The following is an 8,736-nucleotide window of genomic DNA, read 5'->3' on the forward strand; positions in this document are numbered from 1 at the left end:
AGGTTCTTTTCTTACCATGTGTTATGAATTCGGTAAGAGACTATTAGCAAAGGACCTAGCTTCATTGAACTGATCCTCATATGATACATATAAACCTGCTCTCCATATTTTTTGTTGTTGTTGTTAAGTTTTACATTTTTTGATTGATAAACTCTCGAGAAATCCTATCTCTTTCTACCTACACTGATGTGCTGTCTTAAAACTCTATTTGATATAGTACAGCTTAAGTCTTTACAAAACCAAATTATAATACATATGAGTGTGTATATATAAATGTCTATGTCATACAAAGTTTAGATCAGTTTCCCCAAATATAAACTGGGTATTCTTGGCACTCTAAGACCAAAGTATTATTCTTATTAAAATTAGGCCTTGGAAACCAGTGATATCAATACTGTAAAAGAACAGATATTGCTTCCTTTAGAGGAAAAAGATACCAACTTCATTATACATATTCACGTAGGTAAATAAACAATGAAACACCATCTTTCAGGGAAGTATCATTTACCAGAAAATGATCTGTTTAAAGCCACTTAGAATTTTTTACTTATGGTAAATCCAGACAAATAAGTCAGTTTTACTTTATAAAATGAATAGGAAGCAATAATTATTTGGGCACTTAAATACCTGAAACACAAAAATGTACCTGACAAAAGAATAAATGCCCAGCTGAAATATTCAAAATAAATGATTAAAACTGAGGCAAATATTTGAATAGCCCCTTTTCTCGAATGCAGAAATTAATTCCCCAGGATACAACAAATTGGACATTTCAGACAGTCCCCCAAATAAAGCAAAACCATTTGGAACTATCCAGCACATTTTATTTTGTCCCGTTGGATAGGATTGTTGTCAATGCCAGGTTCTCCTGCTCTTCATAGTGGGTCACTCACCAGAGGACAAACGGTAACAAAACTAGGAGGTACACCAATTTCAACAATGTCCTGCTGTGGTGACAGATTCCCATCCTTCAAAACATACCATTTTTTACTAGAGAAACTTGGGTGTGCGAACTCTGAATGTTGTGTAAAACAGATTTACAAAGGAGAGAAGCATGGTGAAAGGGAGTGAATGGAGATAACATGAGTATTATTCAGTTTGAAAGCGGTAGTTCCCATTTTTATAAGAAAAAATCCATAAAGCATATATATTTTTTAGTTAATCATTTAACAAAGAAATATTAAAGCTATTCAGGCAATGCCACAAGGTTCTCATAAAGGGAAATTTACACCCTTGTAATGAGAAAATGGTCATCTCAGCCATTTCAATACATTGTATGAATGCGAAGCTTAATGTGAGGATGTTTTTATTTAGCAGTAAGTTTTAAAATTGAAGTAATCCATATACTTTCATACCAATATAAATATTGTTATGGTGTTACAGAAGCAACTATCAAAGGAGCAGATGCTTTCTGTTTGTGTTTTATAGAAGTCTTTGCTATTTTATGCCTCACTTGCTTAATGTTAAGTGCTGATAAATGAATTCCAAGTTGTTTAACGAAGTGAAGAAGTAGCATCCATCACAACTACGGCATCTAAGCACAGATTACATGTCACAGTGATCATATATAAATGACCAGCAAAATGGCCAGTTTTCACAGTAAAAGTTCTAGTTTGTTTATATTTAAGCCTTCCCCTAAATTTTTGATCAGAATTAGGCATCCCAGAGAATTAGGCCCCCTGTGGATCTCTAAGCTTCACTGAAGTCAGGGGTTATGGAAAAAAAAAAAAAACACCACAATTTGTACTAATGCTCTTTGTTATTAAAAATCATAGTAGAGCCCAAAATCATATTAAAATAAAGATATATCAGGTTGCTTTTACTGACCAATCTTTATATCATAAATTAGATATTGAAAGTTAAGGGGAAAAAACTGTTGTGACTCTTTATCAGTGAATTTCCTTAACTTGGTGAGTTTTAATTCTTTCCGTTGGTCAGTTTGGCTGCCAGTGGGACACATTTTTCTAAACTGTTTCCTGGTATGATATTAAGGCAAATACAGAGCGCATACTTCAGTAAAAGAAAACCCAAACCTTCTCATTGGAGCATTTACATTTTGATTTTGTTGCCATTTGAAATAGAACATCTGCAAGGAGATAATGAGCTTAAATTGCAATTGAGTTTGGAAAGAATAACAGACTTTTGTGCTTCCTCAATCATGTAATCAATAGGGAATTCTCTAGTTATATGAACTACTGCTATCTTTTAAGACAATTCTAAGATCTAAATGCAAAATCTAGCATTCAGGGGCTTTACAAGCATTCAAGGCTCTCTAAAGAACTTGGCTAGAGATTGATTACACCAATTTCCAAATGCAGTTTTCAACTGTAACAAATCAAACTAATGTTTTCATTTGACTCAGCTGTGCTGATTGGACTCCAAAACGGTAGAATATTTTGTCTACATTATTTTAAACATCTACGGATATTTGTGGGTGTGTGAATGATTCCTGAATCTCTCATATTTACTTAGTTTGTGTTTGTCATATAGACACAGCCTGTTAGTAAGGACAGACTTAGACAACGTTGTGAAGTAAAAAATCAATACTCTGAAGATTCAGGGAGGCCAGCATATAACAAGAGCTACCAAAACACGCATAGTCCCACCCATCTGGACCCTCTCTAAATGACAAACTCTGTGAGAAAAAAAGCTGTGACTGCCTTGTTGACTGCTGTATCCCTGGCATCTGGTGTAATGCCTGACAAAAATGTAGGCACTCAATATTTGTTGAATGAACAGATGATTAAATAGGTAGATGGACAAGTAATTTTGCCTGTTGATAATTTCACAAATATCACCAGTTTATATTATATGGATTGGCACTTTAATTTTCTGAACTTCATGTTAAAACCAGAATTGAGTTTTGATGAATACTTTTTAGCTATATGAATTTGGAATTCAATTGCTTCAAAGATTTCAAAGGTTTGAGGACATTCAGAAAAGAAACAATATTTGGAGATTCAGAGAAGTTTTGGAAATGAATAAAACTCAACCTTTGTAGTTCTTTATGAGAGCATATTGAATTTTTTGACAGGGGTGATCCAAACATGGAATCATTTATAAATTTTGATTCCAATATGGAATTCCATTTATACATTTTATAGAAGATTATGTTTTTTTAAGAGAAAAAGTTATATCGTCAAGAATATTATTAATTCCCTTCAAACGTATCAACACATTTCCTCTAAGTAATTCAAAGTAATTAGAGACAATATCCCCAAATTTTTTCCTGATTTCAAAAGATCACTTCTCCCTTCATATTTGATTCTTAGAATGTACCTCAGTTAAAAATTAATCGCATACTTTTAAGGCTTTTCTATGTGTTTATTCATTTAACAAATATTTATTGTGCACCTACTAGGTGCTAGGTTCTGGAAATACAAATAGATACAAGGCAGACATAGTTCCTTCATGGAGCTTACTGTGAGAAGCACTTCAACACTTACTCTAGCAGTAACTAGAGTTTACTGTCCATTGGGTCTCTTTCACATCTGATACAAAGAATAAATAAAATCCCTCACCCCCATGTAAATCATGAAGTACTCCTGCACAGTTAAAATGCTACTCAGTTTGTCCACACACCACAGTTACACCCCAGTGAGGTAGGTAAATAATACTTTATTAATAACTAACATTTATTAAGCTCTTACTGTGTTCTTATCTACTGTGCTAAGTACTTCCATGGACTAACTCATTTAATCCCTTCAACAATCAGTAGTTTCTATTTTAGGTAGAAAAACTGAATCACAGCAATGTTATGTGACTTGTCCAAGGTCACACAGCTAGCAAGTGGAACTATGATTTGAACCCATGCAGTCTAACACAAGAGTTCGTGTGCCTAACCATTATGCTGTTCTGTGGTTTGGGGGACATCATTAAAAATGATAATCCATGACTGTCTAAAATAGATGATTTACTGTATATGAAAGTATTTTGAAAATTGTAACGCAAAAAGATATTAAAGTATTACTCATACAAATCACATCAGTGGCAGAAACAGGTTTAGAACTCAATCTCATGTTAACAGCTTACTTATAAAGAATATTTCAGGCCAGAGACAGATGAAAGTACAGATCCAGAAAATTTATGACATGCTATAAATATGTTGATGACTTTTCAGAATTATATATTGATAACCACTGTGTGTATTTGGTGCTACAAAAACTGAAAGAAACAAAATCCCTGCTGTAAGGGCTTATAATAAATACACAGTGTGGAGATGAGCCAAGGATATTTCACATTTACGGGGAACGATTGGGCAATAGTACTATTTTCTCACCATTGCATGTACATCATGTTTTTCCAGTTGTTTTCATTATTTTTCTGATGGAACTGCAAAATTGTGCAGTGGTTCAACCTGACCAAAGTGGTATCATGCTGCTGGGAAGTAAAAGTATTAGACACCAGACTGGAAATATTGTCTTTATTATCAAATGACTATGTTCTTTTAAAGCATAGATATAGAGGAATTTTTAGATGCTGAAGGTATCTGAGTATTTAGACAGTAAGTTTCTTATGCTTTGCTACTCCTGACCGTACAGTGGGGTCATTCTATTGAGGGGTTAGGTTCTATAGCCAATGTGAAAGGCAACAATGAAGGTTAGTCTAACACTGTAATCAAAATCAGGAAGGTCACGGTTCACACTTTCATAGGTTAGCAGGAACTGACACCTTCTAAGGGAATAGTAAATTCTTGGCTCCCATCTCATTTGCTCGCAAGAATCATATGCATTATTTAAATTTATTATCTCTCTGTCCCTACTCTACCACAGTCAAATGAACATGGGAGGCAACTCAAATGCTGGTGGAATCAAGGAATCTTAAAACCTCTTCCCTACCTCATTATTCTTTTCTGTTATAGACTAGTTAGCTAGCTGCCATCAAGCCAGCTCTGACTCATGGTGACTTTATATACAACAGAACGAAACATTTACTGGTCCTGTATCATCCTCGTGATCAACATATTAAGAGTCCATTGTTGCTTCTATTGTACCAATCCATCTCATCGAGGGTATCCCTCACCCCTGTTGGCCCTCTACTTCACCAAACGTGATGTCCATTTCTAGCAATTGATACTTCCTGATGATGTGTCCAAAGAAAGCAAGTAGGACAATGTTCTGTTGTGATCCACAGGTTTTCATATTGGTTAATTTCAAAAGTAGGTCACCAGGACTTTCTAATTACTCTCTTTTAAATAATTAACATTTTTTTGGAGGTGGGGTCAAGGTGGTGGAGTGGTCAGACGCTCCCTGTGGTCCCTCTTACAGCAAACGCATTCATCCCTGTGTCCGTCCGCCAGTCAGCTGTGGTCCCCTGTGCTCTGCTGCCCTGAAGCCTGTCCCAGGCTGGGCATGGTGACCCCAGAGCCATCCCTGCCTACGAGCTACAGCCTCGCAGTCACCCGGACTGCTGCAGCCCCACAGTGCTGGGCCCTCGGGGATGCAGGGGTAAGGGGGATGCGGGCCAGGTGAGCCCCCCCAAAAAACAAGTAAATCAATTATATATGACAATCTATGTGCCCTGAACATCAAAGGCAAAGTTGAGGAATCGGACTGAGTGGCAGAGGGAGGGAGAGACAGTTTGGAAGCAGTGAGGAGTTGCCAGACCTGACCCAGCAGGAGCCGGCACCCTTCTGGCCAGATAGGCTGGTGTGTGCTGTGAGGCAAGCAGTGGTGCTCAGGAGAGACCGACTCAGCAGTGGAGAGTCTACTCACACCTCCAGAACCAGTGAAATGCGGCATTCAATTGCCAAAAGATAAGTACATGTGTCTGATCTACCGCACGGATCATAAAACACCCCATTTGGGAAGAACATCTCTCCCATTTACCTGCCCCTCTGCGATCTGCACTGGGTCCCGGGCTGGCTTCAGCGATTGCCCCCTGGGCTGGAAGTCAGACCCACCATGCCCTTGAGCTATTCACCCAGACATGGAGAAGGAACAAATTAACAATCAGGAAAAAAATCTGCCAGCTCCCCTAAGCCAGGAACTCAGGATAGGCACAGCTCCCTTGCCTAGGCACAGGCATAAGGGGTCCACGGATGTGAATGCCTTTCTCCCCTGCATAGACCTGTGTGGGCCAATTTCAATAGCATAGGCCCTTATTACCACAGTACAACAGGGTATATACCTGAAGCCTAAATTCAACTGTAACAGCTACGTGGTGAAGTGGCAGGTTTGTGACATTTGACACTGCTCTGCCCATTAAGCAGGGTCCTCACCCACATCAGGAGCTTGAGGACTGGTGGCTCCACTCACACCACATAGCCACCCATGACAAGGGTCCAAGAATAAGTGGTGCCTCCCAGTCCTTACAGCCAACAGCACTGGATGCTCATAGTCTGACTGCAAAATCCACCCACCTATGCACTCTAGAGATCAGGGATATGCTTTCCTCCTAGGCACTCAGGAGCAGCTGTCAGCCCACTGCGCTGCTCAGTGTGTCCCCCCGTTGCAGCCAGATACTTGTGGCTACACCAATCACCCATGCCTGTCTAGGACTGTAGGTGAGAGCCTGCACCACACACTTGGTGACCAACTACCTGGAAACAAGAGCTGAAACCATACAAGAAAAGTTAATAGAATCCTGGGCTCACATAGCTAGTAACAGATTTAATCACCTGGTAACAGGATGTTAAGCTTCAAAGGTGCCAATAATCAAACTAGTTCACGTGAGCAGCCTATTTGGGCTTATCAAAACAAAACAAGAAGCTAAGACACAGTAAGCAAATATAAAATAAATAAATATAATATTGATGGCTCAGAGAAAATAGTCAATATCAAATCACATAAGGAGGCAGACCATGATGGGTTCAGCAAGTTCCCAAAACAAAGAATCAAGAAATTTTCAAGAGGAAGAGAATTTCTTGGAATTACTGGAGGTAAAATACAAAAGATTAATATACAGAACTCTTCAAGAGATCAAGAAGGAGATCATGCAAAACACAGAACAAGCCAAGGAACACACAGGCAAAGGAATAGAAACTTAGAAAGATTAGAGAAGACATAATGACAAATTCAACAGGCTACAAGAATCCATAGAGAGACAGCAATCAGAAATACAGAAGATTAACAATAAAATTTCAGAATTAGACAACTCAACAGAAAGTCATAGGAGCAGAATTGAGACAATGGAAGTCAGAATTAGTGAGATTGAAGATAAAGCACTTGACACCAACTTATTTGAGGAAAAATCAGATAAAAGGATTTAAAAGAAAGGAAGAAACCCTAAGAATTACATGGGACTCTATCAAGAGAAATAACATATAAGTGATTGGAGTACTAGAACAGGGGGGATAACAGAAAATACAGAGAGAATTGTTTAAGATTTGTTGGCAGAAAGCTTCCCTGATATCATGAAAGATGAGAAAATATCTATCCAAGATGCTCATCAAACCCCACATAAGGTAGATCCCAAAAGACAGTCACCGAGACATAATCAAAGTTGCCAAAATCAAAGATAAAGAGAATTTTAAGAGCAGCTAGGAATAAATGAAAAGTCATCTACAAAGGCAGTTAATAAGACTAAGCTCAGACTACTCAGCAGAAACCATGCAGGCAAGAAGGCAATGGGATGACATATAAAAAGCCTTGAAGGAAAAAAATTGCTAGCCTAGAATTATATATCCAGCAAAATTGTCTCTCAAATATGATGGTGAAATTAGGGCATTTTCAGATAAACAGAAGTTTAGGGAATTCGCAAAAACCAAACCAAAATTACAAGAAATACTAAAGGGAGTCCTTCAGTTAGAAATCAATAACAACAGATAACAACCCAAGACTAGAACACAGGACAGAAAAACCAGTTATCAACCCAGATAGAGAAGTCACAAAAGTAAATCAAAGCTAAAACACTGAAAATAAGAAAACAGAGACGTCAATATGTAAAAGATGACAACAATAAAACAAAAAAGAGGGACTAAAAAATGTAATAATAGATCTTTCATACGGAGAGGAAGTCAAGGTGATATAAAGAAATAAAAGACTGGTTTAAACTTAGAAAAATAGGGGTAAATATTAAGGTAACCACAAAGGAAACTAACAATCCTACAAGTCAAAATAAAAAACAACAAAAATATAAAGACTCAGCAAACACAAAATCAACAACAATGAAAAAGATGAAAATACATAAAGAAAAATGACTCAGCACAGAAAATTGAGTGAACCAAAGAAACTGTGATCAACACACAAAAAAAGACATAAAAATGACAGCACTAAACTTATACCTATCAATAATTACACTGAATGTAAGTGGACTAAATGCACCAATAAAGAGACAGAGAGTGACAGAACGGATTAAAAAAACATGATTTGTCTATATGCTGCCTGCAAGAGAAACACCTTAGACTTAAAGACACAAACAAACTAAAACTCAATGGATGGAAAAAAATACATCAAGCAAACAACACTCAAAACAGAGCAGAGGTGGCAATATTAATCTCTGACAAAATAGACTTTAAAGTAAAAGCCACCACAAAGGATAAGGAAGGACACTATATAATGATTAAAGGATCAATACACCAGGAGGACATAACCATAATAAATATTTACGCACCCAACGACAGGGCTCCAAAATACATAAAATAAACTAAAACAGCATTGAAAAGAGAGACAGACTGCTGCACAATAATCGTAGGAGACGTCAACACACCACTTTTGCTGAAGGATAGAACATACAGAAAGAAGCTCAACAAAGACACGGAAGATCTAAATGCCACAATCAACCAACTTGATCTCA

Source organism: Trichechus manatus, unplaced genomic scaffold (genome assembly GCF_000243295.1).
Source record: "Trichechus manatus latirostris isolate Lorelei unplaced genomic scaffold, TriManLat1.0 scaffold00125, whole genome shotgun sequence".
NCBI classification, from domain to species: Eukaryota; Metazoa; Chordata; class Mammalia; order Sirenia; family Trichechidae; genus Trichechus; species Trichechus manatus.